The following is a 27,569-nucleotide window of genomic DNA, read 5'->3' on the forward strand; positions in this document are numbered from 1 at the left end:
TGGAATTTTAATTGATAAAATATTACAGTAAACAAATACATTTTTGCAGGATTATATTTGGAGGAGACAGAAATACACCTTGTGAGCCTGTGCACCAGGGACCGTCGTTGTGGAACGGAACACATTTCTAAACACCTAGATCAAGAGGAAAACTACGCTAAAACAATTGGAAGCTGAATGTAAACGCTTTTCATTACTTATATGACTTTGTTACATTCAAATGCATACAGGTGTTTGGGAAAATACTCATGAAACTCCACTTTAAGGTTTAACTTTTAAACGTTTTTTTCTAAAATTTTTTTTTTTTTTTTTTTTTTTTTTTTTTTTTTTTTTTTTTTTCATTTCACAACTGTGTTAACTTTGTCATTTTTTACTATATACTCTTACATTTTTTAAAATGGAGCTCGGTGAGAAGACAAACTCCTGTTTTATTCTTGGTGCAGCCATCGATTAGTTTATTTCATGGAGTTTATTTTGTAAAAAAAAAGTTCTAAACTAGAAGAAAAAGAAAGAGCTCGCTTTTAGTATAGGTTAGAGTAACTTATGTCAATCTTTAGATATACTATACGTCAAGATGCAAAAATTCAATTTCACCTTTTTTGAGTCCCTCGGGTACGCTTGTTAAAAGACTAGTAACAGCACGTAACTTCTTACGTAGGAAAAAGTGCTTTTAATCTAAAGTACTACATTTACCTGCTGGTGATGATGGCTGAGTTCATAAATCGAGTCTTTTCGCGTCAACTTTAAAGTTGCTTTTGTAAAGTAAGGAGCATTGATGAGATAACTAGCGTTTAAGAGACAAACTTAGGGTCATTAAGAAGAACATTAAATTGTCTGCAGATGTTACTCAATTTTGACGGTTAGATCCATTCGAGGAAAAGGAAAAGAAGCCAAGTTTAGTTAATGACTTTTACCAACGTTTTTACGTCGAAGCATGGGCATGGGTTAACAGAAAACAAAGGTAACGACGAACTCATTGATTCTTTTTAACAATTTAGCAAAGCGTGACGAACACAAGCAGAACTTTCAAAAGGAGATTTGCCAAAAGCAGTTTTAAAGAACAACTTTGAAGAGCAGATTTCAAAAAAGAAACAACTTTTAAGAGCAGATTTCAGGGACCAACAAAACGAAAGAAAGGGAAGTAGAAAGTGCATGTCATTTTTACTGGTCGGTTAAACGAATTCATGTTGGAATACGAAAACAAATAGGAATGAATAAGTAATTGAGTTGAACAGTGAAAATTTGAGACAAAATGTACTGTCCAACTGCAATACTGACAATACCTTAGTTTAGCAAGTAATTGAAGCCCAGCTGACTGATTAATTGAAGGCCAGTAATTGAAGAGCCCAGCTGACTGATTTTTCAATTGTACGGCAACAAAAAGGCATGGGGACAAACCACTCGCCACAAGCATTTGAATATTTACTAAAGCTCGACCTTTCTCAGCGCCTCGATAGGCACGGAAAAAACACACACTTCTACTAAGTCACTGTGTATTAAGGTACATGTCAATTCTTTAACTGTCGAATTTCGTTAGTTTCGGGGCTTCAGGAAGGGCAACCACAAATGTACAAAAGCGAAACATCGTCTTCGGACGCATCAACCATTTATGCACGAGCACGAGATCAGCCAATCGACCAACTCGTACTTACTTACAGTGAGAAAACGTTAGATAGCGGGAAAAAGCATACTTACCTGACGGTGAAGCAAACCTGATCAACATGGGGCTTCTTCCAGGGTGAGGCTTTTGTATTGCACTTCGCCTGGGCTGACTCTGGGTTGACTGCGATTACCGCTAACGTCGGTAACTCGACCGTACACTTTCTGGCTGTGGGGGCCTGCGTTGGCGCTCGCCCCTTTCTCTTACGATGCAATCAAAAGCATCGCTTCTCGAGCCTAAACATTAGGCTCCTAAATTAGACGCAATGAGCGCTCCCTTTTTTCTTTTTTTAACTGCAGGTGCTGCTGCCCAGTTCCGGCTTCTGCAACTTTTGCCAATTTTCTTTCTCCGTTAAGTGTTACATTACAAGAGCATTATGGAGCTAACTTCTTACGGAGATTAAGTTTCCTTTGTGTTTATAGAATACCAATGGATGGGTGCCAATAAGGTCACGTGCGTGCACACTTTCTATTCATGTTACGCTGGATCCGCGCAAAAGTGAGGAATTTGGTACATCCACGTGACCTATGACGCATTTTTACCAAATTCTCTTACTTTATTCTCCCTTAGGTTATAGTTTATGTTCAATAAAAATGGCTGCCGAGAATGGTTTTGCTTTACACTTTTTCTTCGGAACTTCTGATTTGCTTTGAATGTGCATGCACTTCATTGGAGAGGTATGTCTTTATGCTGTCTACTAGTGTAGTACTATCTTGTTTTGGCTTCCTTGTGGACCCAACCCTAACGTTTGTTCTTTTTTGGGAAGCACTTAGCAACCCCAAAACATTGAACTTAAAATGTTGGTCAACTAGCATGCGTGTTCGTTTTTACCCAATAGCAATAGTCTCAAACACGGATTTGCAGAAATAAAAGGCACACACTCACACACGCACTTCAAGCTATTATTTTGTTTTGGCTAGGGCAAAACGAAAGCCTACGGCACCAGGAGTTCCCAGGCGGTCACCCATCCAAGTACTACCCTGGCCCGACGGTGCTTAACTTCCGTGATCGGACGAGAACGGGTGTGTTCACCGTGGTATGGTCGTAGGCGAAGAGGTTGTCACCCATTAACGACTTTATACTGTAAACGCCTCATCATGGAATTTTAATTGATAAAATATTACAGTAAACAAATACATTTTTGCAGGATTATATTTGGAGGAGACAGAAATACACCTTGTGAGCCTGTGCACCAGGGACCGTCGTTGTGGAACGGAACACATTTCTAAACACCTAGATCAAGAGGAAAACTACGCTAAAACAATTGGAAGCTGAATGTAAACGCTTTTCATTACTTATATGACTTTGTTACATTCAAATGCATACAGGTGTTTGGGAAAATACTCATGAAACTCCACTTTAAGGTTTAACTTTTAAACGTTTTTTTCTAAAATTTTTTTTTTTTTTTTTTTTTTTTTTTTTTTTTTTTTTTTTTTCATTTCACAACTGTGTTAACTTTGTCATTTTTTACTATATACTCTTACATTTTTTAAAATGGAGCTCGGTGAGAAGACAAACTCCTGTTTTATTCTTGGTGCAGCCATCGATTAGTTTATTTCATGGAGTTTATTTTGTAAAAAAAAAGTTCTAAACTAGAAGAAAAAGAAAGAGCTCGCTTTTAGTATAGGTTAGAGTAACTTATGTCAATCTTTAGATATACTATACGTCAAGATGCAAAAATTCAATTTCACCTTTTTTGAGTCCCTCGGGTACGCTTGTTAAAAGACTAGTAACAGCACGTAACTTCTTACGTAGGAAAAAGTGCTTTTAATCTAAAGTACTACATTTACCTGCTGGTGATGATGGCTGAGTTCATAAATCGAGTCTTTTCGCGTCAACTTTAAAGTTGCTTTTGTAAAGTAAGGAGCATTGATGAGATAACTAGCGTTTAAGAGACAAACTTAGGGTCATTAAGAAGAACATTAAATTGTCTGCAGATGTTACTCAATTTTGACGGTTAGATCCATTCGAGGAAAAGGAAAAGAAGCCAAGTTTAGTTAATGACTTTTACCAACGTTTTTACGTCGAAGCATGGGCATGGGTTAACAGAAAACAAAGGTAACGACGAACTCATTGATTCTTTTTAACAATTTAGCAAAGCGTGACGAACACAAGCAGAACTTTCAAAAGGAGATTTGCCAAAAGCAGTTTTAAAGAACAACTTTGAAGAGCAGATTTCAAAAAAGAAACAACTTTTAAGAGCAGATTTCAGGGACCAACAAAACGAAAGAAAGGGAAGTAGAAAGTGCATGTCATTTTTACTGGTCGGTTAAACGAATTCATGTTGGAATACGAAAACAAATAGGAATGAATAAGTAATTGAGTTGAACAGTGAAAATTTGAGACAAAATGTACTGTCCAACTGCAATACTGACAATACCTTAGTTTAGCAAGTAATTGAAGCCCAGCTGACTGATTAATTGAAGGCCAGTAATTGAAGAGCCCAGCTGACTGATTTTTCAATTGTACGGCAACAAAAAGGCATGGGGACAAACCACTCGCCACAAGCATTTGAATATTTACTAAAGCTCGACCTTTCTCAGCGCCTCGATAGGCACGGAAAAAACACACACTTCTACTAAGTCACTGTGTATTAAGGTACATGTCAATTCTTTAACTGTCGAATTTCGTTAGTTTCGGGGCTTCAGGAAGGGCAACCACAAATGTACAAAAGCGAAACATCGTCTTCGGACGCATCAACCATTTATGCACGAGCACGAGATCAGCCAATCGACCAACTCGTACTTACTTACAGTGAGAAAACGTTAGATAGCGGGAAAAAGCATACTTACCTGACGGTGAAGCAAACCTGATCAACATGGGGCTTCTTCCAGGGTGAGGCTTTTGTATTGCACTTCGCCTGGGCTGACTCTGGGTTGACTGCGATTACCGCTAACGTCGGTAACTCGACCGTACACTTTCTGGCTGTGGGGGCCTGCGTTGGCGCTCGCCCCTTTCTCTTACGATGCAATCAAAAGCATCGCTTCTCGAGCCTAAACATTAGGCTCCTAAATTAGACGCAATGAGCGCTCCCTTTTTTCTTTTTTTAACTGCAGGTGCTGCTGCCCAGTTCCGGCTTCTGCAACTTTTGCCAATTTTCTTTCTCCGTTAAGTGTTACATTACAAGAGCATTATGGAGCTAACTTCTTACGGAGATTAAGTTTCCTTTGTGTTTATAGAATACCAATGGATGGGTGCCAATAAGGTCACGTGCGTGCACACTTTCTATTCATGTTACGCTGGATCCGCGCAAAAGTGAGGAATTTGGTACATCCACGTGACCTATGACGCATTTTTACCAAATTCTCTTACTTTATTCTCCCTTAGGTTATAGTTTATGTTCAATAAAAATGGCTGCCGAGAATGGTTTTGCTTTACACTTTTTCTTCGGAACTTCTGATTTGCTTTGAATGTGCATGCACTTCATTGGAGAGGTATGTCTTTATGCTGTCTACTAGTGTAGTACTATCTTGTTTTGGCTTCCTTGTGGACCCAACCCTAACGTTTGTTCTTTTTTGGGAAGCACTTAGCAACCCCAAAACATTGAACTTAAAATGTTGGTCAACTAGCATGCGTGTTCGTTTTTACCCAATAGCAATAGTCTCAAACACGGATTTGCAGAAATAAAAGGCACACACTCACACACGCACTTCAAGCTATTATTTTGTTTTGGCTAGGGCAAAACGAAAGCCTACGGCACCAGGAGTTCCCAGGCGGTCACCCATCCAAGTACTACCCTGGCCCGACGGTGCTTAACTTCCGTGATCGGACGAGAACGGGTGTGTTCACCGTGGTATGGTCGTAGGCGAAGAGGTTGTCACCCATTAACGACTTTATACTGTAAACGCCTCATCATGGAATTTTAATTGATAAAATATTACAGTAAACAAATACATTTTTGCAGGATTATATTTGGAGGAGACAGAAATACACCTTGTGAGCCTGTGCACCAGGGACCGTCGTTGTGGAACGGAACACATTTCTAAACACCTAGATCAAGAGGAAAACTACGCTAAAACAATTGGAAGCTGAATGTAAACGCTTTTCATTACTTATATGACTTTGTTACATTCAAATGCATACAGGTGTTTGGGAAAATACTCATGAAACTCCACTTTAAGGTTTAACTTTTAAACGTTTTTTTCTAAAATTTTTTTTTTTTTTTTTTTTTTTTTTTTTTTTTTTTTTTTTTTTTCATTTCACAACTGTGTTAACTTTGTCATTTTTTACTATATACTCTTACATTTTTTAAAATGGAGCTCGGTGAGAAGACAAACTCCTGTTTTATTCTTGGTGCAGCCATCGATTAGTTTATTTCATGGAGTTTATTTTGTAAAAAAAAAGTTCTAAACTAGAAGAAAAAGAAAGAGCTCGCTTTTAGTATAGGTTAGAGTAACTTATGTCAATCTTTAGATATACTATACGTCAAGATGCAAAAATTCAATTTCACCTTTTTTGAGTCCCTCGGGTACGCTTGTTAAAAGACTAGTAACAGCACGTAACTTCTTACGTAGGAAAAAGTGCTTTTAATCTAAAGTACTACATTTACCTGCTGGTGATGATGGCTGAGTTCATAAATCGAGTCTTTTCGCGTCAACTTTAAAGTTGCTTTTGTAAAGTAAGGAGCATTGATGAGATAACTAGCGTTTAAGAGACAAACTTAGGGTCATTAAGAAGAACATTAAATTGTCTGCAGATGTTACTCAATTTTGACGGTTAGATCCATTCGAGGAAAAGGAAAAGAAGCCAAGTTTAGTTAATGACTTTTACCAACGTTTTTACGTCGAAGCATGGGCATGGGTTAACAGAAAACAAAGGTAACGACGAACTCATTGATTCTTTTTAACAATTTAGCAAAGCGTGACGAACACAAGCAGAACTTTCAAAAGGAGATTTGCCAAAAGCAGTTTTAAAGAACAACTTTGAAGAGCAGATTTCAAAAAAGAAACAACTTTTAAGAGCAGATTTCAGGGACCAACAAAACGAAAGAAAGGGAAGTAGAAAGTGCATGTCATTTTTACTGGTCGGTTAAACGAATTCATGTTGGAATACGAAAACAAATAGGAATGAATAAGTAATTGAGTTGAACAGTGAAAATTTGAGACAAAATGTACTGTCCAACTGCAATACTGACAATACCTTAGTTTAGCAAGTAATTGAAGCCCAGCTGACTGATTAATTGAAGGCCAGTAATTGAAGAGCCCAGCTGACTGATTTTTCAATTGTACGGCAACAAAAAGGCATGGGGACAAACCACTCGCCACAAGCATTTGAATATTTACTAAAGCTCGACCTTTCTCAGCGCCTCGATAGGCACGGAAAAAACACACACTTCTACTAAGTCACTGTGTATTAAGGTACATGTCAATTCTTTAACTGTCGAATTTCGTTAGTTTCGGGGCTTCAGGAAGGGCAACCACAAATGTACAAAAGCGAAACATCGTCTTCGGACGCATCAACCATTTATGCACGAGCACGAGATCAGCCAATCGACCAACTCGTACTTACTTACAGTGAGAAAACGTTAGATAGCGGGAAAAAGCATACTTACCTGACGGTGAAGCAAACCTGATCAACATGGGGCTTCTTCCAGGGTGAGGCTTTTGTATTGCACTTCGCCTGGGCTGACTCTGGGTTGACTGCGATTACCGCTAACGTCGGTAACTCGACCGTACACTTTCTGGCTGTGGGGGCCTGCGTTGGCGCTCGCCCCTTTCTCTTACGATGCAATCAAAAGCATCGCTTCTCGAGCCTAAACATTAGGCTCCTAAATTAGACGCAATGAGCGCTCCCTTTTTTCTTTTTTTAACTGCAGGTGCTGCTGCCCAGTTCCGGCTTCTGCAACTTTTGCCAATTTTCTTTCTCCGTTAAGTGTTACATTACAAGAGCATTATGGAGCTAACTTCTTACGGAGATTAAGTTTCCTTTGTGTTTATAGAATACCAATGGATGGGTGCCAATAAGGTCACGTGCGTGCACACTTTCTATTCATGTTACGCTGGATCCGCGCAAAAGTGAGGAATTTGGTACATCCACGTGACCTATGACGCATTTTTACCAAATTCTCTTACTTTATTCTCCCTTAGGTTATAGTTTATGTTCAATAAAAATGGCTGCCGAGAATGGTTTTGCTTTACACTTTTTCTTCGGAACTTCTGATTTGCTTTGAATGTGCATGCACTTCATTGGAGAGGTATGTCTTTATGCTGTCTACTAGTGTAGTACTATCTTGTTTTGGCTTCCTTGTGGACCCAACCCTAACGTTTGTTCTTTTTTGGGAAGCACTTAGCAACCCCAAAACATTGAACTTAAAATGTTGGTCAACTAGCATGCGTGTTCGTTTTTACCCAATAGCAATAGTCTCAAACACGGATTTGCAGAAATAAAAGGCACACACTCACACACGCACTTCAAGCTATTATTTTGTTTTGGCTAGGGCAAAACGAAAGCCTACGGCACCAGGAGTTCCCAGGCGGTCACCCATCCAAGTACTACCCTGGCCCGACGGTGCTTAACTTCCGTGATCGGACGAGAACGGGTGTGTTCACCGTGGTATGGTCGTAGGCGAAGAGGTTGTCACCCATTAACGACTTTATACTGTAAACGCCTCATCATGGAATTTTAATTGATAAAATATTACAGTAAACAAATACATTTTTGCAGGATTATATTTGGAGGAGACAGAAATACACCTTGTGAGCCTGTGCACCAGGGACCGTCGTTGTGGAACGGAACACATTTCTAAACACCTAGATCAAGAGGAAAACTACGCTAAAACAATTGGAAGCTGAATGTAAACGCTTTTCATTACTTATATGACTTTGTTACATTCAAATGCATACAGGTGTTTGGGAAAATACTCATGAAACTCCACTTTAAGGTTTAACTTTTAAACGTTTTTTTCTAAAATTTTTTTTTTTTTTTTTTTTTTTTTTTTTTTTTTTTTTTTTTTTTCATTTCACAACTGTGTTAACTTTGTCATTTTTTACTATATACTCTTACATTTTTTAAAATGGAGCTCGGTGAGAAGACAAACTCCTGTTTTATTCTTGGTGCAGCCATCGATTAGTTTATTTCATGGAGTTTATTTTGTAAAAAAAAAGTTCTAAACTAGAAGAAAAAGAAAGAGCTCGCTTTTAGTATAGGTTAGAGTAACTTATGTCAATCTTTAGATATACTATACGTCAAGATGCAAAAATTCAATTTCACCTTTTTTGAGTCCCTCGGGTACGCTTGTTAAAAGACTAGTAACAGCACGTAACTTCTTACGTAGGAAAAAGTGCTTTTAATCTAAAGTACTACATTTACCTGCTGGTGATGATGGCTGAGTTCATAAATCGAGTCTTTTCGCGTCAACTTTAAAGTTGCTTTTGTAAAGTAAGGAGCATTGATGAGATAACTAGCGTTTAAGAGACAAACTTAGGGTCATTAAGAAGAACATTAAATTGTCTGCAGATGTTACTCAATTTTGACGGTTAGATCCATTCGAGGAAAAGGAAAAGAAGCCAAGTTTAGTTAATGACTTTTACCAACGTTTTTACGTCGAAGCATGGGCATGGGTTAACAGAAAACAAAGGTAACGACGAACTCATTGATTCTTTTTAACAATTTAGCAAAGCGTGACGAACACAAGCAGAACTTTCAAAAGGAGATTTGCCAAAAGCAGTTTTAAAGAACAACTTTGAAGAGCAGATTTCAAAAAAGAAACAACTTTTAAGAGCAGATTTCAGGGACCAACAAAACGAAAGAAAGGGAAGTAGAAAGTGCATGTCATTTTTACTGGTCGGTTAAACGAATTCATGTTGGAATACGAAAACAAATAGGAATGAATAAGTAATTGAGTTGAACAGTGAAAATTTGAGACAAAATGTACTGTCCAACTGCAATACTGACAATACCTTAGTTTAGCAAGTAATTGAAGCCCAGCTGACTGATTAATTGAAGGCCAGTAATTGAAGAGCCCAGCTGACTGATTTTTCAATTGTACGGCAACAAAAAGGCATGGGGACAAACCACTCGCCACAAGCATTTGAATATTTACTAAAGCTCGACCTTTCTCAGCGCCTCGATAGGCACGGAAAAAACACACACTTCTACTAAGTCACTGTGTATTAAGGTACATGTCAATTCTTTAACTGTCGAATTTCGTTAGTTTCGGGGCTTCAGGAAGGGCAACCACAAATGTACAAAAGCGAAACATCGTCTTCGGACGCATCAACCATTTATGCACGAGCACGAGATCAGCCAATCGACCAACTCGTACTTACTTACAGTGAGAAAACGTTAGATAGCGGGAAAAAGCATACTTACCTGACGGTGAAGCAAACCTGATCAACATGGGGCTTCTTCCAGGGTGAGGCTTTTGTATTGCACTTCGCCTGGGCTGACTCTGGGTTGACTGCGATTACCGCTAACGTCGGTAACTCGACCGTACACTTTCTGGCTGTGGGGGCCTGCGTTGGCGCTCGCCCCTTTCTCTTACGATGCAATCAAAAGCATCGCTTCTCGAGCCTAAACATTAGGCTCCTAAATTAGACGCAATGAGCGCTCCCTTTTTTCTTTTTTTAACTGCAGGTGCTGCTGCCCAGTTCCGGCTTCTGCAACTTTTGCCAATTTTCTTTCTCCGTTAAGTGTTACATTACAAGAGCATTATGGAGCTAACTTCTTACGGAGATTAAGTTTCCTTTGTGTTTATAGAATACCAATGGATGGGTGCCAATAAGGTCACGTGCGTGCACACTTTCTATTCATGTTACGCTGGATCCGCGCAAAAGTGAGGAATTTGGTACATCCACGTGACCTATGACGCATTTTTACCAAATTCTCTTACTTTATTCTCCCTTAGGTTATAGTTTATGTTCAATAAAAATGGCTGCCGAGAATGGTTTTGCTTTACACTTTTTCTTCGGAACTTCTGATTTGCTTTGAATGTGCATGCACTTCATTGGAGAGGTATGTCTTTATGCTGTCTACTAGTGTAGTACTATCTTGTTTTGGCTTCCTTGTGGACCCAACCCTAACGTTTGTTCTTTTTTGGGAAGCACTTAGCAACCCCAAAACATTGAACTTAAAATGTTGGTCAACTAGCATGCGTGTTCGTTTTTACCCAATAGCAATAGTCTCAAACACGGATTTGCAGAAATAAAAGGCACACACTCACACACGCACTTCAAGCTATTATTTTGTTTTGGCTAGGGCAAAACGAAAGCCTACGGCACCAGGAGTTCCCAGGCGGTCACCCATCCAAGTACTACCCTGGCCCGACGGTGCTTAACTTCCGTGATCGGACGAGAACGGGTGTGTTCACCGTGGTATGGTCGTAGGCGAAGAGGTTGTCACCCATTAACGACTTTATACTGTAAACGCCTCATCATGGAATTTTAATTGATAAAATATTACAGTAAACAAATACATTTTTGCAGGATTATATTTGGAGGAGACAGAAATACACCTTGTGAGCCTGTGCACCAGGGACCGTCGTTGTGGAACGGAACACATTTCTAAACACCTAGATCAAGAGGAAAACTACGCTAAAACAATTGGAAGCTGAATGTAAACGCTTTTCATTACTTATATGACTTTGTTACATTCAAATGCATACAGGTGTTTGGGAAAATACTCATGAAACTCCACTTTAAGGTTTAACTTTTAAACGTTTTTTTCTAAAATTTTTTTTTTTTTTTTTTTTTTTTTTTTTTTTTTTTTTTTTTTTCATTTCACAACTGTGTTAACTTTGTCATTTTTTACTATATACTCTTACATTTTTTAAAATGGAGCTCGGTGAGAAGACAAACTCCTGTTTTATTCTTGGTGCAGCCATCGATTAGTTTATTTCATGGAGTTTATTTTGTAAAAAAAAAGTTCTAAACTAGAAGAAAAAGAAAGAGCTCGCTTTTAGTATAGGTTAGAGTAACTTATGTCAATCTTTAGATATACTATACGTCAAGATGCAAAAATTCAATTTCACCTTTTTTGAGTCCCTCGGGTACGCTTGTTAAAAGACTAGTAACAGCACGTAACTTCTTACGTAGGAAAAAGTGCTTTTAATCTAAAGTACTACATTTACCTGCTGGTGATGATGGCTGAGTTCATAAATCGAGTCTTTTCGCGTCAACTTTAAAGTTGCTTTTGTAAAGTAAGGAGCATTGATGAGATAACTAGCGTTTAAGAGACAAACTTAGGGTCATTAAGAAGAACATTAAATTGTCTGCAGATGTTACTCAATTTTGACGGTTAGATCCATTCGAGGAAAAGGAAAAGAAGCCAAGTTTAGTTAATGACTTTTACCAACGTTTTTACGTCGAAGCATGGGCATGGGTTAACAGAAAACAAAGGTAACGACGAACTCATTGATTCTTTTTAACAATTTAGCAAAGCGTGACGAACACAAGCAGAACTTTCAAAAGGAGATTTGCCAAAAGCAGTTTTAAAGAACAACTTTGAAGAGCAGATTTCAAAAAAGAAACAACTTTTAAGAGCAGATTTCAGGGACCAACAAAACGAAAGAAAGGGAAGTAGAAAGTGCATGTCATTTTTACTGGTCGGTTAAACGAATTCATGTTGGAATACGAAAACAAATAGGAATGAATAAGTAATTGAGTTGAACAGTGAAAATTTGAGACAAAATGTACTGTCCAACTGCAATACTGACAATACCTTAGTTTAGCAAGTAATTGAAGCCCAGCTGACTGATTAATTGAAGGCCAGTAATTGAAGAGCCCAGCTGACTGATTTTTCAATTGTACGGCAACAAAAAGGCATGGGGACAAACCACTCGCCACAAGCATTTGAATATTTACTAAAGCTCGACCTTTCTCAGCGCCTCGATAGGCACGGAAAAAACACACACTTCTACTAAGTCACTGTGTATTAAGGTACATGTCAATTCTTTAACTGTCGAATTTCGTTAGTTTCGGGGCTTCAGGAAGGGCAACCACAAATGTACAAAAGCGAAACATCGTCTTCGGACGCATCAACCATTTATGCACGAGCACGAGATCAGCCAATCGACCAACTCGTACTTACTTACAGTGAGAAAACGTTAGATAGCGGGAAAAAGCATACTTACCTGACGGTGAAGCAAACCTGATCAACATGGGGCTTCTTCCAGGGTGAGGCTTTTGTATTGCACTTCGCCTGGGCTGACTCTGGGTTGACTGCGATTACCGCTAACGTCGGTAACTCGACCGTACACTTTCTGGCTGTGGGGGCCTGCGTTGGCGCTCGCCCCTTTCTCTTACGATGCAATCAAAAGCATCGCTTCTCGAGCCTAAACATTAGGCTCCTAAATTAGACGCAATGAGCGCTCCCTTTTTTCTTTTTTTAACTGCAGGTGCTGCTGCCCAGTTCCGGCTTCTGCAACTTTTGCCAATTTTCTTTCTCCGTTAAGTGTTACATTACAAGAGCATTATGGAGCTAACTTCTTACGGAGATTAAGTTTCCTTTGTGTTTATAGAATACCAATGGATGGGTGCCAATAAGGTCACGTGCGTGCACACTTTCTATTCATGTTACGCTGGATCCGCGCAAAAGTGAGGAATTTGGTACATCCACGTGACCTATGACGCATTTTTACCAAATTCTCTTACTTTATTCTCCCTTAGGTTATAGTTTATGTTCAATAAAAATGGCTGCCGAGAATGGTTTTGCTTTACACTTTTTCTTCGGAACTTCTGATTTGCTTTGAATGTGCATGCACTTCATTGGAGAGGTATGTCTTTATGCTGTCTACTAGTGTAGTACTATCTTGTTTTGGCTTCCTTGTGGACCCAACCCTAACGTTTGTTCTTTTTTGGGAAGCACTTAGCAACCCCAAAACATTGAACTTAAAATGTTGGTCAACTAGCATGCGTGTTCGTTTTTACCCAATAGCAATAGTCTCAAACACGGATTTGCAGAAATAAAAGGCACACACTCACACACGCACTTCAAGCTATTATTTTGTTTTGGCTAGGGCAAAACGAAAGCCTACGGCACCAGGAGTTCCCAGGCGGTCACCCATCCAAGTACTACCCTGGCCCGACGGTGCTTAACTTCCGTGATCGGACGAGAACGGGTGTGTTCACCGTGGTATGGTCGTAGGCGAAGAGGTTGTCACCCATTAACGACTTTATACTGTAAACGCCTCATCATGGAATTTTAATTGATAAAATATTACAGTAAACAAATACATTTTTGCAGGATTATATTTGGAGGAGACAGAAATACACCTTGTGAGCCTGTGCACCAGGGACCGTCGTTGTGGAACGGAACACATTTCTAAACACCTAGATCAAGAGGAAAACTACGCTAAAACAATTGGAAGCTGAATGTAAACGCTTTTCATTACTTATATGACTTTGTTACATTCAAATGCATACAGGTGTTTGGGAAAATACTCATGAAACTCCACTTTAAGGTTTAACTTTTAAACGTTTTTTTCTAAAATTTTTTTTTTTTTTTTTTTTTTTTTTTTTTTTTTTTTTTTTTTTTCATTTCACAACTGTGTTAACTTTGTCATTTTTTACTATATACTCTTACATTTTTTAAAATGGAGCTCGGTGAGAAGACAAACTCCTGTTTTATTCTTGGTGCAGCCATCGATTAGTTTATTTCATGGAGTTTATTTTGTAAAAAAAAAGTTCTAAACTAGAAGAAAAAGAAAGAGCTCGCTTTTAGTATAGGTTAGAGTAACTTATGTCAATCTTTAGATATACTATACGTCAAGATGCAAAAATTCAATTTCACCTTTTTTGAGTCCCTCGGGTACGCTTGTTAAAAGACTAGTAACAGCACGTAACTTCTTACGTAGGAAAAAGTGCTTTTAATCTAAAGTACTACATTTACCTGCTGGTGATGATGGCTGAGTTCATAAATCGAGTCTTTTCGCGTCAACTTTAAAGTTGCTTTTGTAAAGTAAGGAGCATTGATGAGATAACTAGCGTTTAAGAGACAAACTTAGGGTCATTAAGAAGAACATTAAATTGTCTGCAGATGTTACTCAATTTTGACGGTTAGATCCATTCGAGGAAAAGGAAAAGAAGCCAAGTTTAGTTAATGACTTTTACCAACGTTTTTACGTCGAAGCATGGGCATGGGTTAACAGAAAACAAAGGTAACGACGAACTCATTGATTCTTTTTAACAATTTAGCAAAGCGTGACGAACACAAGCAGAACTTTCAAAAGGAGATTTGCCAAAAGCAGTTTTAAAGAACAACTTTGAAGAGCAGATTTCAAAAAAGAAACAACTTTTAAGAGCAGATTTCAGGGACCAACAAAACGAAAGAAAGGGAAGTAGAAAGTGCATGTCATTTTTACTGGTCGGTTAAACGAATTCATGTTGGAATACGAAAACAAATAGGAATGAATAAGTAATTGAGTTGAACAGTGAAAATTTGAGACAAAATGTACTGTCCAACTGCAATACTGACAATACCTTAGTTTAGCAAGTAATTGAAGCCCAGCTGACTGATTAATTGAAGGCCAGTAATTGAAGAGCCCAGCTGACTGATTTTTCAATTGTACGGCAACAAAAAGGCATGGGGACAAACCACTCGCCACAAGCATTTGAATATTTACTAAAGCTCGACCTTTCTCAGCGCCTCGATAGGCACGGAAAAAACACACACTTCTACTAAGTCACTGTGTATTAAGGTACATGTCAATTCTTTAACTGTCGAATTTCGTTAGTTTCGGGGCTTCAGGAAGGGCAACCACAAATGTACAAAAGCGAAACATCGTCTTCGGACGCATCAACCATTTATGCACGAGCACGAGATCAGCCAATCGACCAACTCGTACTTACTTACAGTGAGAAAACGTTAGATAGCGGGAAAAAGCATACTTACCTGACGGTGAAGCAAACCTGATCAACATGGGGCTTCTTCCAGGGTGAGGCTTTTGTATTGCACTTCGCCTGGGCTGACTCTGGGTTGACTGCGATTACCGCTAACGTCGGTAACTCGACCGTACACTTTCTGGCTGTGGGGGCCTGCGTTGGCGCTCGCCCCTTTCTCTTACGATGCAATCAAAAGCATCGCTTCTCGAGCCTAAACATTAGGCTCCTAAATTAGACGCAATGAGCGCTCCCTTTTTTCTTTTTTTAACTGCAGGTGCTGCTGCCCAGTTCCGGCTTCTGCAACTTTTGCCAATTTTCTTTCTCCGTTAAGTGTTACATTACAAGAGCATTATGGAGCTAACTTCTTACGGAGATTAAGTTTCCTTTGTGTTTATAGAATACCAATGGATGGGTGCCAATAAGGTCACGTGCGTGCACACTTTCTATTCATGTTACGCTGGATCCGCGCAAAAGTGAGGAATTTGGTACATCCACGTGACCTATGACGCATTTTTACCAAATTCTCTTACTTTATTCTCCCTTAGGTTATAGTTTATGTTCAATAAAAATGGCTGCCGAGAATGGTTTTGCTTTACACTTTTTCTTCGGAACTTCTGATTTGCTTTGAATGTGCATGCACTTCATTGGAGAGGTATGTCTTTATGCTGTCTACTAGTGTAGTACTATCTTGTTTTGGCTTCCTTGTGGACCCAACCCTAACGTTTGTTCTTTTTTGGGAAGCACTTAGCAACCCCAAAACATTGAACTTAAAATGTTGGTCAACTAGCATGCGTGTTCGTTTTTACCCAATAGCAATAGTCTCAAACACGGATTTGCAGAAATAAAAGGCACACACTCACACACGCACTTCAAGCTATTATTTTGTTTTGGCTAGGGCAAAACGAAAGCCTACGGCACCAGGAGTTCCCAGGCGGTCACCCATCCAAGTACTACCCTGGCCCGACGGTGCTTAACTTCCGTGATCGGACGAGAACGGGTGTGTTCACCGTGGTATGGTCGTAGGCGAAGAGGTTGTCACCCATTAACGACTTTATACTGTAAACGCCTCATCATGGAATTTTAATTGATAAAATATTACAGTAAACAAATACATTTTTGCAGGATTATATTTGGAGGAGACAGAAATACACCTTGTGAGCCTGTGCACCAGGGACCGTCGTTGTGGAACGGAACACATTTCTAAACACCTAGATCAAGAGGAAAACTACGCTAAAACAATTGGAAGCTGAATGTAAACGCTTTTCATTACTTATATGACTTTGTTACATTCAAATGCATACAGGTGTTTGGGAAAATACTCATGAAACTCCACTTTAAGGTTTAACTTTTAAACGTTTTTTTCTAAAATTTTTTTTTTTTTTTTTTTTTTTTTTTTTTTTTTTTTTTTTTTTCATTTCACAACTGTGTTAACTTTGTCATTTTTTACTATATACTCTTACATTTTTTAAAATGGAGCTCGGTGAGAAGACAAACTCCTGTTTTATTCTTGGTGCAGCCATCGATTAGTTTATTTCATGGAGTTTATTTTGTAAAAAAAAAGTTCTAAACTAGAAGAAAAAGAAAGAGCTCGCTTTTAGTATAGGTTAGAGTAACTTATGTCAATCTTTAGATATACTATACGTCAAGATGCAAAAATTCAATTTCACCTTTTTTGAGTCCCTCGGGTACGCTTGTTAAAAGACTAGTAACAGCACGTAACTTCTTACGTAGGAAAAAGTGCTTTTAATCTAAAGTACTACATTTACCTGCTGGTGATGATGGCTGAGTTCATAAATCGAGTCTTTTCGCGTCAACTTTAAAGTTGCTTTTGTAAAGTAAGGAGCATTGATGAGATAACTAGCGTTTAAGAGACAAACTTAGGGTCATTAAGAAGAACATTAAATTGTCTGCAGATGTTACTCAATTTTGACGGTTAGATCCATTCGAGGAAAAGGAAAAGAAGCCAAGTTTAGTTAATGACTTTTACCAACGTTTTTACGTCGAAGCATGGGCATGGGTTAACAGAAAACAAAGGTAACGACGAACTCATTGATTCTTTTTAACAATTTAGCAAAGCGTGACGAACACAAGCAGAACTTTCAAAAGGAGATTTGCCAAAAGCAGTTTTAAAGAACAACTTTGAAGAGCAGATTTCAAAAAAGAAACAACTTTTAAGAGCAGATTTCAGGGACCAACAAAACGAAAGAAAGGGAAGTAGAAAGTGCATGTCATTTTTACTGGTCGGTTAAACGAATTCATGTTGGAATACGAAAACAAATAGGAATGAATAAGTAATTGAGTTGAACAGTGAAAATTTGAGACAAAATGTACTGTCCAACTGCAATACTGACAATACCTTAGTTTAGCAAGTAATTGAAGCCCAGCTGACTGATTAATTGAAGGCCAGTAATTGAAGAGCCCAGCTGACTGATTTTTCAATTGTACGGCAACAAAAAGGCATGGGGACAAACCACTCGCCACAAGCATTTGAATATTTACTAAAGCTCAACCTTCTCAGCGCCTCGATAGGCACGGAAAAAACACACACTTCTACTAAGTCACTGTGTATTAAGGTACATGTCAATTATTTAACTGTCGAATTTGGTTAACTTAGGGGCTTCAGGAAGGGCGACCCACAAATGTACAAAAGCGAAACATCGTCTTCAGACATCAACCATTTATGCACGAGCACGAGATCAGCCAATCGACCAACTCGTACTTACTTACAGTGAGACGACGAGATCAGGAGGGCAAGCTGCCTGACGGTGAAGCAAACCTGATCAACATGGGGCTTCTTCCAGGGTGAGGCTTTGTATTGCACTTCGCCTGGGCTGACTCTGGGTTGACTGCGATTACCGCTAACGTCGGTAACTCGACCGTACACTTTCTGGCTGTGGGGGCCTGCGTTGGCGCTCGCCCCTTTCTCTTACGATGCAATCAAAAGCATCGCTTCTAGAGCCTAAACATTAGGCTCCTGAATTAGACGCAATGAGCGCTCCCTTTTTTCTTTTTAACTGCAGGTGCTGCTGCCCAGTTCCGGCTTCTGCAACTTTTGCCAATTTTCTTTCTCCGTTAAGTGTTACATTACAAGAGCATTATGGAGCTAACTTCTTACGGAGATTAGTTTCCTTTGTGTTTATAGAATACCAATGGATGGGTGCCAATAAGGTCACGTGCGTGCACACTTTCTATTCATGTTACGCTGGATCCGCGCAAAAGTGAGGAATTTGGTACATCCACGTGACCTATGACGCATTTTTACCAAATTCTCTTACTTTATTCTCCCTTAGGTTATAGTTTATGTTCAATAAAAATGGCTGCCGAGAATGGTTTTGCTTTACACTTTTTCTTCGGAACTTCTGATTTGCTTTGAATGTGCATGCACTTCATTGGAGAGGTATGTCTTTATGCTGTCTACTAGTGTAGTACTATCTTGTTTTGGCTTCCTTGTGGACCCAACCCTAACGTTTGTTCTTTTTTGGGAAGCACTTAGCAACCCCAAAACATTGAACTTAAAATGTTGGTCAACTAGCATGCGTGTTCGTTTTTACCCAATAGCAATAGTCTCAAACACGGATTTGCAGAAATAAAAGGCACACACTCACACACGCACTTCAAGCTATTATTTTGTTTTGGCTAGGGCAAAACGAAAGCCTACGGCACCAGGAGTTCCCAGGCGGTCACCCATCCAAGTACTACCCTGGCCCGACGGTGCTTAACTTCCGTGATCGGACGAGAACGGGTGTGTTCACCGTGGTATGGTCGTAGGCGAAGAGGTTGTCACCCATTAACGACTTTATACTGTAAACGCCTCATCATGGAATTTTAATTGATAAAATATTACAGTAAACAAATACATTTTTGCAGGATTATATTTGGAGGAGACAGAAATACACCTTGTGAGCCTGTGCACCAGGGACCGTCGTTGTGGAACGGAACACATTTCTAAACACCTAGATCAAGAGGAAAACTACGCTAAAACAATTGGAAGCTGAATGTTAAACGCTTTTCATTACTTATATGACTTTGTTACATTCAAATGCATACAGGTGTTTGGGAAAATACTCATGAAACTCCACTTTAAGGTTTAACTTTTAAACGTTTTTTTCTAAAATTTTTTTTTTTTTTTTTTTTTTTTTTTTTTTTTTTTTTTTTTCATTTCACAACTGTGTTAACTTTGTCATTTTTTACTATATACTCTTACATTTTTTAAAATGGAGCTCGGTGAGAAGACAAACTCCTGTTTTATTCTTGGTGCAGCCATCGATTAGTTTATTTCATGGAGTTTATTTTGTAAAAAAAAAGTTCTAAACTAGAAGAAAAAGAAAGAGCTCGCTTTTAGTATAGGTTAGAGTAACTTATGTCAATCTTTAGATATACTATACGTCAAGATGCAAAAATTCAATTTCACCTTTTTTGAGTCCCTCGGGTACGCTTGTTAAAAGACTAGTAACAGCACGTAACTTCTTACGTAGGAAAAAGTGCTTTTAATCTAAAGTACTACATTTACCTGCTGGTGATGATGGCTGAGTTCATAAATCGAGTCTTTTCGCGTCAACTTTAAAGTTGCTTTTGTAAAGTAAGGAGCATTGATGAGATAACTAGCGTTTAAGAGACAAACTTAGGGTCATTAAGAAGAACATTAAATTGTCTGCAGATGTTACTCAATTTTGACGGTTAGATCCATTCGAGGAAAAGGAAAAGAAGCCAAGTTTAGTTAATGACTTTTACCAACGTTTTTACGTCGAAGCATGGGCATGGGTTAACAGAAAACAAAGGTAACGACGAACTCATTGATTCTTTTTAACAATTTAGCAAAGCGTGACGAACACAAGCAGAACTTTCAAAAGGAGATTTGCCAAAAGCAGTTTTAAAGAACAACTTTGAAGAGCAGATTTCAAAAAAGAAACAACTTTTAAGAGCAGATTTCAGGGACCAACAAAACGAAAGAAAGGGAAGTAGAAAGTGCATGTCATTTTTACTGGTCGGTTAAACGAATTCATGTTGGAATACGAAAACAAATAGGAATGAATAAGTAATTGAGTTGAACAGTGAAAATTTGAGACAAAATGTACTGTCCAACTGCAATACTGACAATACCTTAGTTTAGCAAGTAATTGAAGCCCAGCTGACTGATTAATTGAAGGCCAGTAATTGAAGAGCCCAGCTGACTGATTTTTCAATTGTACGGCAACAAAAAGGCATGGGGACAAACCACTCGCCACAAGCATTTGAATATTTACTAAAGCTCGACCTTTCTCAGCGCCTCGATAGGCACGGAAAAAACACACACTTCTACTAAGTCACTGTGTATTAAGGTACATGTCAATTCTTTAACTGTCGAATTTCGTTAGTTTCGGGGCTTCAGGAAGGGCAACCACAAATGTACAAAAGCGAAACATCGTCTTCGGACGCATCAACCATTTATGCACGAGCACGAGATCAGCCAATCGACCAACTCGTACTTACTTACAGTGAGAAAACGTTAGATAGCGGGAAAAAGCATACTTACCTGACGGTGAAGCAAACCTGATCAACATGGGGCTTCTTCCAGGGTGAGGCTTTTGTATTGCACTTCGCCTGGGCTGACTCTGGGTTGACTGCGATTACCGCTAACGTCGGTAACTCGACCGTACACTTTCTGGCTGTGGGGGCCTGCGTTGGCGCTCGCCCCTTTCTCTTACGATGCAATCAAAAGCATCGCTTCTCGAGCCTAAACATTAGGCTCCTAAATTAGACGCAATGAGCGCTCCCTTTTTTCTTTTTTTAACTGCAGGTGCTGCTGCCCAGTTCCGGCTTCTGCAACTTTTGCCAATTTTCTTTCTCCGTTAAGTGTTACATTACAAGAGCATTATGGAGCTAACTTCTTACGGAGATTAAGTTTCCTTTGTGTTTATAGAATACCAATGGATGGGTGCCAATAAGGTCACGTGCGTGCACACTTTCTATTCATGTTACGCTGGATCCGCGCAAAAGTGAGGAATTTGGTACATCCACGTGACCTATGACGCATTTTTACCAAATTCTCTTACTTTATTCTCCCTTAGGTTATAGTTTATGTTCAATAAAAATGGCTGCCGAGAATGGTTTTGCTTTACACTTTTTCTTCGGAACTTCTGATTTGCTTTGAATGTGCATGCACTTCATTGGAGAGGTATGTCTTTATGCTGTCTACTAGTGTAGTACTATCTTGTTTTGGCTTCCTTGTGGACCCAACCCTAACGTTTGTTCTTTTTTGGGAAGCACTTAGCAACCCCAAAACATTGAACTTAAAATGTTGGTCAACTAGCATGCGTGTTCGTTTTTACCCAATAGCAATAGTCTCAAACACGGATTTGCAGAAATAAAAGGCACACACTCACACACGCACTTCAAGCTATTATTTTGTTTTGGCTAGGGCAAAACGAAAGCCTACGGCACCAGGAGTTCCCAGGCGGTCACCCATCCAAGTACTACCCTGGCCCGACGGTGCTTAACTTCCGTGATCGGACGAGAACGGGTGTGTTCACCGTGGTATGGTCGTAGGCGAAGAGGTTGTCACCCATTAACGACTTTATACTGTAAACGCCTCATCATGGAATTTTAATTGATAAAATATTACAGTAAACAAATACATTTTTGCAGGATTATATTTGGAGGAGACAGAAATACACCTTGTGAGCCTGTGCACCAGGGACCGTCGTTGTGGAACGGAACACATTTCTAAACACCTAGATCAAGAGGAAAACTACGCTAAAACAATTGGAAGCTGAATGTAAACGCTTTTCATTACTTATATGACTTTGTTACATTCAAATGCATACAGGTGTTTGGGAAAATACTCATGAAACTCCACTTTAAGGTTTAACTTTTAAACGTTTTTTTCTAAAATTTTTTTTTTTTTTTTTTTTTTTTTTTTTTTTTTTTTTTTTTTTTCATTTCACAACTGTGTTAACTTTGTCATTTTTTACTATATACTCTTACATTTTTTAAAATGGAGCTCGGTGAGAAGACAAACTCCTGTTTTATTCTTGGTGCAGCCATCGATTAGTTTATTTCATGGAGTTTATTTTGTAAAAAAAAAGTTCTAAACTAGAAGAAAAAGAAAGAGCTCGCTTTTAGTATAGGTTAGAGTAACTTATGTCAATCTTTAGATATACTATACGTCAAGATGCAAAAATTCAATTTCACCTTTTTTGAGTCCCTCGGGTACGCTTGTTAAAAGACTAGTAACAGCACGTAACTTCTTACGTAGGAAAAAGTGCTTTTAATCTAAAGTACTACATTTACCTGCTGGTGATGATGGCTGAGTTCATAAATCGAGTCTTTTCGCGTCAACTTTAAAGTTGCTTTTGTAAAGTAAGGAGCATTGATGAGATAACTAGCGTTTAAGAGACAAACTTAGGGTCATTAAGAAGAACATTAAATTGTCTGCAGATGTTACTCAATTTTGACGGTTAGATCCATTCGAGGAAAAGGAAAAGAAGCCAAGTTTAGTTAATGACTTTTACCAACGTTTTTACGTCGAAGCATGGGCATGGGTTAACAGAAAACAAAGGTAACGACGAACTCATTGATTCTTTTTAACAATTTAGCAAAGCGTGACGAACACAAGCAGAACTTTCAAAAGGAGATTTGCCAAAAGCAGTTTTAAAGAACAACTTTGAAGAGCAGATTTCAAAAAAGAAACAACTTTTAAGAGCAGATTTCAGGGACCAACAAAACGAAAGAAAGGGAAGTAGAAAGTGCATGTCATTTTTACTGGTCGGTTAAACGAATTCATGTTGGAATACGAAAACAAATAGGAATGAATAAGTAATTGAGTTGAACAGTGAAAATTTGAGACAAAATGTACTGTCCAACTGCAATACTGACAATACCTTAGTTTAGCAAGTAATTGAAGCCCAGCTGACTGATTAATTGAAGGCCAGTAATTGAAGAGCCCAGCTGACTGATTTTTCAATTGTACGGCAACAAAAAGGCATGGGGACAAACCACTCGCCACAAGCATTTGAATATTTACTAAAGCTCGACCTTTCTCAGCGCCTCGATAGGCACGGAAAAAACACACACTTCTACTAAGTCACTGTGTATTAAGGTACATGTCAATTCTTTAACTGTCGAATTTCGTTAGTTTCGGGGCTTCAGGAAGGGCAACCACAAATGTACAAAAGCGAAACATCGTCTTCGGACGCATCAACCATTTATGCACGAGCACGAGATCAGCCAATCGACCAACTCGTACTTACTTACAGTGAGAAAACGTTAGATAGCGGGAAAAAGCATACTTACCTGACGGTGAAGCAAACCTGATCAACATGGGGCTTCTTCCAGGGTGAGGCTTTTGTATTGCACTTCGCCTGGGCTGACTCTGGGTTGACTGCGATTACCGCTAACGTCGGTAACTCGACCGTACACTTTCTGGCTGTGGGGGCCTGCGTTGGCGCTCGCCCCTTTCTCTTACGATGCAATCAAAAGCATCGCTTCTCGAGCCTAAACATTAGGCTCCTAAATTAGACGCAATGAGCGCTCCCTTTTTTCTTTTTTTAACTGCAGGTGCTGCTGCCCAGTTCCGGCTTCTGCAACTTTTGCCAATTTTCTTTCTCCGTTAAGTGTTACATTACAAGAGCATTATGGAGCTAACTTCTTACGGAGATTAAGTTTCCTTTGTGTTTATAGAATACCAATGGATGGGTGCCAATAAGGTCACGTGCGTGCACACTTTCTATTCATGTTACGCTGGATCCGCGCAAAAGTGAGGAATTTGGTACATCCACGTGACCTATGACGCATTTTTACCAAATTCTCTTACTTTATTCTCCCTTAGGTTATAGTTTATGTTCAATAAAAATGGCTGCCGAGAATGGTTTTGCTTTACACTTTTTCTTCGGAACTTCTGATTTGCTTTGAATGTGCATGCACTTCATTGGAGAGGTATGTCTTTATGCTGTCTACTAGTGTAGTACTATCTTGTTTTGGCTTCCTTGTGGACCCAACCCTAACGTTTGTTCTTTTTTGGGAAGCACTTAGCAACCCCAAAACATTGAACTTAAAATGTTGGTCAACTAGCATGCGTGTTCGTTTTTACCCAATAGCAATAGTCTCAAACACGGATTTGCAGAAATAAAAGGCACACACTCACACACGCACTTCAAGCTATTATTTTGTTTTGGCTAGGGCAAAACGAAAGCCTACGGCACCAGGAGTTCCCAGGCGGTCACCCATCCAAGTACTACCCTGGCCCGACGGTGCTTAACTTCCGTGATCGGACGAGAACGGGTGTGTTCACCGTGGTATGGTCGTAGGCGAAGAGGTTGTCACCCATTAACGACTTTATACTGTAAACGCCTCATCATGGAATTTTAATTGATAAAATATTACAGTAAACAAATACATTTTTGCAGGATTATATTTGGAGGAGACAGAAATACACCTTGTGAGCCTGTGCACCAGGGACCGTCGTTGTGGAACGGAACACATTTCTAAACACCTAGATCAAGAGGAAAACTACGCTAAAACAATTGGAAGCTGAATGTAAACGCTTTTCATTACTTATATGACTTTGTTACATTCAAATGCATACAGGTGTTTGGGAAAATACTCATGAAACTCCACTTTAAGGTTTAACTTTTAAACGTTTTTTTCTAAAATTTTTTTTTTTTTTTTTTTTTTTTTTTTTTTTTTTTTTTTTTTTTCATTTCACAACTGTGTTAACTTTGTCATTTTTTACTATATACTCTTACATTTTTTAAAATGGAGCTCGGTGAGAAGACAAACTCCTGTTTTATTCTTGGTGCAGCCATCGATTAGTTTATTTCATGGAGTTTATTTTGTAAAAAAAAAGTTCTAAACTAGAAGAAAAAGAAAGAGCTCGCTTTTAGTATAGGTTAGAGTAACTTATGTCAATCTTTAGATATACTATACGTCAAGATGCAAAAATTCAATTTCACCTTTTTTGAGTCCCTCGGGTACGCTTGTTAAAAGACTAGTAACAGCACGTAACTTCTTACGTAGGAAAAAGTGCTTTTAATCTAAAGTACTACATTTACCTGCTGGTGATGATGGCTGAGTTCATAAATCGAGTCTTTTCGCGTCAACTTTAAAGTTGCTTTTGTAAAGTAAGGAGCATTGATGAGATAACTAGCGTTTAAGAGACAAACTTAGGGTCATTAAGAAGAACATTAAATTGTCTGCAGATGTTACTCAATTTTGACGGTTAGATCCATTCGAGGAAAAGGAAAAGAAGCCAAGTTTAGTTAATGACTTTTACCAACGTTTTTACGTCGAAGCATGGGCATGGGTTAACAGAAAACAAAGGTAACGACGAACTCATTGATTCTTTTTAACAATTTAGCAAAGCGTGACGAACACAAGCAGAACTTTCAAAAGGAGATTTGCCAAAAGCAGTTTTAAAGAACAACTTTGAAGAGCAGATTTCAAAAAAGAAACAACTTTTAAGAGCAGATTTCAGGGACCAACAAAACGAAAGAAAGGGAAGTAGAAAGTGCATGTCATTTTTACTGGTCGGTTAAACGAATTCATGTTGGAATACGAAAACAAATAGGAATGAATAAGTAATTGAGTTGAACAGTGAAAATTTGAGACAAAATGTACTGTCCAACTGCAATACTGACAATACCTTAGTTTAGCAAGTAATTGAAGCCCAGCTGACTGATTAATTGAAGGCCAGTAATTGAAGAGCCCAGCTGACTGATTTTTCAATTGTACGGCAACAAAAAGGCATGGGGACAAACCACTCGCCACAAGCATTTGAATATTTACTAAAGCTCGACCTTTCTCAGCGCCTCGATAGGCACGGAAAAAACACACACTTCTACTAAGTCACTGTGTATTAAGGTACATGTCAATTCTTTAACTGTCGAATTTCGTTAGTTTCGGGGCTTCAGGAAGGGCAACCACAAATGTACAAAAGCGAAACATCGTCTTCGGACGCATCAACCATTTATGCACGAGCACGAGATCAGCCAATCGACCAACTCGTACTTACTTACAGTGAGAAAACGTTAGATAGCGGGAAAAAGCATACTTACCTGACGGTGAAGCAAACCTGATCAACATGGGGCTTCTTCCAGGGTGAGGCTTTTGTATTGCACTTCGCCTGGGCTGACTCTGGGTTGACTGCGATTACCGCTAACGTCGGTAACTCGACCGTACACTTTCTGGCTGTGGGGGCCTGCGTTGGCGCTCGCCCCTTTCTCTTACGATGCAATCAAAAGCATCGCTTCTCGAGCCTAAACATTAGGCTCCTAAATTAGACGCAATGAGCGCTCCCTTTTTTCTTTTTTTAACTGCAGGTGCTGCTGCCCAGTTCCGGCTTCTGCAACTTTTGCCAATTTTCTTTCTCCGTTAAGTGTTACATTACAAGAGCATTATGGAGCTAACTTCTTACGGAGATTAAGTTTCCTTTGTGTTTATAGAATACCAATGGATGGGTGCCAATAAGGTCACGTGCGTGCACACTTTCTATTCATGTTACGCTGGATCCGCGCAAAAGTGAGGAATTTGGTACATCCACGTGACCTATGACGCATTTTTACCAAATTCTCTTACTTTATTCTCCCTTAGGTTATAGTTTATGTTCAATAAAAATGGCTGCCGAGAATGGTTTTGCTTTACACTTTTTCTTCGGAACTTCTGATTTGCTTTGAATGTGCATGCACTTCATTGGAGAGGTATGTCTTTATGCTGTCTACTAGTGTAGTACTATCTTGTTTTGGCTTCCTTGTGGACCCAACCCTAACGTTTGTTCTTTTTTGGGAAGCACTTAGCAACCCCAAAACATTGAACTTAAAATGTTGGTCAACTAGCATGCGTGTTCGTTTTTACCCAATAGCAATAGTCTCAAACACGGATTTGCAGAAATAAAAGGCACACACTCACACACGCACTTCAAGCTATTATTTTGTTTTGGCTAGGGCAAAACGAAAGCCTACGGCACCAGGAGTTCCCAGGCGGTCACCCATCCAAGTACTACCCTGGCCCGACGGTGCTTAACTTCCGTGATCGGACGAGAACGGGTGTGTTCACCGTGGTATGGTCGTAGGCGAAGAGGTTGTCACCCATTAACGACTTTATACTGTAAACGCCTCATC

General features: G+C 39.1%; 20 non-coding genes across 20 annotated transcripts; 10 read left to right on the forward strand and 10 right to left on the reverse strand.

Moving 5' to 3' along the window:
• The first annotated feature begins 1,687 nt into the window (after positions 1–1,687).
• LOC149880585 (U1 spliceosomal RNA) lies at positions 1,688–1,859 on the forward strand. The gene has a single exon (XR_016446083.1). It is a non-coding gene; the product is annotated as a U1 spliceosomal RNA (small nuclear RNA).
• Positions 1,860–2,591: 732 nt separating this feature from the next.
• LOC149880586 (5S ribosomal RNA) lies at positions 2,592–2,710 on the reverse strand. The gene has a single exon (XR_016446075.1). It is a non-coding gene; the product is annotated as a 5S ribosomal RNA (ribosomal RNA).
• A 1,734-nt stretch (positions 2,711–4,444) lies between these two features.
• On the forward strand, positions 4,445–4,616 carry LOC149880587 (U1 spliceosomal RNA). Its single transcript, XR_016446091.1, has one exon. It is a non-coding gene; the product is annotated as a U1 spliceosomal RNA (small nuclear RNA).
• A 732-nt stretch (positions 4,617–5,348) lies between these two features.
• On the reverse strand, positions 5,349–5,467 carry LOC149880588 (5S ribosomal RNA). The gene has a single exon (XR_016446076.1). It is a non-coding gene; the product is annotated as a 5S ribosomal RNA (ribosomal RNA).
• A 1,736-nt stretch (positions 5,468–7,203) lies between these two features.
• Positions 7,204–7,375, forward strand: LOC149880589 (U1 spliceosomal RNA). Its single transcript, XR_016446092.1, has one exon. It is a non-coding gene; the product is annotated as a U1 spliceosomal RNA (small nuclear RNA).
• A 732-nt stretch (positions 7,376–8,107) lies between these two features.
• Positions 8,108–8,226, reverse strand: LOC149880590 (5S ribosomal RNA). The gene has a single exon (XR_016446077.1). It is a non-coding gene; the product is annotated as a 5S ribosomal RNA (ribosomal RNA).
• A 1,736-nt stretch (positions 8,227–9,962) lies between these two features.
• Positions 9,963–10,134, forward strand: LOC149880591 (U1 spliceosomal RNA). The gene has a single exon (XR_016446062.1). It is a non-coding gene; the product is annotated as a U1 spliceosomal RNA (small nuclear RNA).
• A 732-nt stretch (positions 10,135–10,866) lies between these two features.
• LOC149880592 (5S ribosomal RNA) lies at positions 10,867–10,985 on the reverse strand. The gene has a single exon (XR_016446078.1). It is a non-coding gene; the product is annotated as a 5S ribosomal RNA (ribosomal RNA).
• A 1,735-nt stretch (positions 10,986–12,720) lies between these two features.
• On the forward strand, positions 12,721–12,892 carry LOC149880593 (U1 spliceosomal RNA). The gene has a single exon (XR_016446063.1). It is a non-coding gene; the product is annotated as a U1 spliceosomal RNA (small nuclear RNA).
• A 732-nt stretch (positions 12,893–13,624) lies between these two features.
• On the reverse strand, positions 13,625–13,743 carry LOC149880594 (5S ribosomal RNA). The gene has a single exon (XR_016446079.1). It is a non-coding gene; the product is annotated as a 5S ribosomal RNA (ribosomal RNA).
• A 1,736-nt stretch (positions 13,744–15,479) lies between these two features.
• LOC149880595 (U1 spliceosomal RNA) lies at positions 15,480–15,651 on the forward strand. The gene has a single exon (XR_016446064.1). It is a non-coding gene; the product is annotated as a U1 spliceosomal RNA (small nuclear RNA).
• Positions 15,652–16,383: 732 nt separating this feature from the next.
• LOC149880596 (5S ribosomal RNA) lies at positions 16,384–16,502 on the reverse strand. Its single transcript, XR_016446080.1, has one exon. It is a non-coding gene; the product is annotated as a 5S ribosomal RNA (ribosomal RNA).
• Positions 16,503–18,228: 1,726 nt separating this feature from the next.
• On the forward strand, positions 18,229–18,399 carry LOC149880597 (U1 spliceosomal RNA). The gene has a single exon (XR_016446073.1). It is a non-coding gene; the product is annotated as a U1 spliceosomal RNA (small nuclear RNA).
• A 729-nt stretch (positions 18,400–19,128) lies between these two features.
• LOC149880598 (5S ribosomal RNA) lies at positions 19,129–19,247 on the reverse strand. The gene has a single exon (XR_016446081.1). It is a non-coding gene; the product is annotated as a 5S ribosomal RNA (ribosomal RNA).
• A 1,734-nt stretch (positions 19,248–20,981) lies between these two features.
• On the forward strand, positions 20,982–21,153 carry LOC149880599 (U1 spliceosomal RNA). Its single transcript, XR_016446065.1, has one exon. It is a non-coding gene; the product is annotated as a U1 spliceosomal RNA (small nuclear RNA).
• Positions 21,154–21,885: 732 nt separating this feature from the next.
• On the reverse strand, positions 21,886–22,004 carry LOC149880600 (5S ribosomal RNA). The gene has a single exon (XR_016446082.1). It is a non-coding gene; the product is annotated as a 5S ribosomal RNA (ribosomal RNA).
• A 1,736-nt stretch (positions 22,005–23,740) lies between these two features.
• Positions 23,741–23,912, forward strand: LOC149880601 (U1 spliceosomal RNA). Its single transcript, XR_016446066.1, has one exon. It is a non-coding gene; the product is annotated as a U1 spliceosomal RNA (small nuclear RNA).
• Positions 23,913–24,644: 732 nt separating this feature from the next.
• Positions 24,645–24,763, reverse strand: LOC149880602 (5S ribosomal RNA). Its single transcript, XR_016446084.1, has one exon. It is a non-coding gene; the product is annotated as a 5S ribosomal RNA (ribosomal RNA).
• A 1,736-nt stretch (positions 24,764–26,499) lies between these two features.
• On the forward strand, positions 26,500–26,671 carry LOC149880603 (U1 spliceosomal RNA). The gene has a single exon (XR_016446067.1). It is a non-coding gene; the product is annotated as a U1 spliceosomal RNA (small nuclear RNA).
• Positions 26,672–27,403: 732 nt separating this feature from the next.
• LOC149880604 (5S ribosomal RNA) lies at positions 27,404–27,522 on the reverse strand. Its single transcript, XR_016446085.1, has one exon. It is a non-coding gene; the product is annotated as a 5S ribosomal RNA (ribosomal RNA).
• Positions 27,523–27,569: the final 47 nt, after the last annotated feature.

The sequence above is a fragment of the Hydra viridissima genome, unplaced genomic scaffold (assembly GCF_058129835.1).
Source record: "Hydra viridissima isolate aposymbiotic clone 2 unplaced genomic scaffold, HvirCarnegie_v1 scaffold_12, whole genome shotgun sequence".
Classification (NCBI taxonomy): Eukaryota; Metazoa; Cnidaria; class Hydrozoa; order Anthoathecata; family Hydridae; genus Hydra; species Hydra viridissima.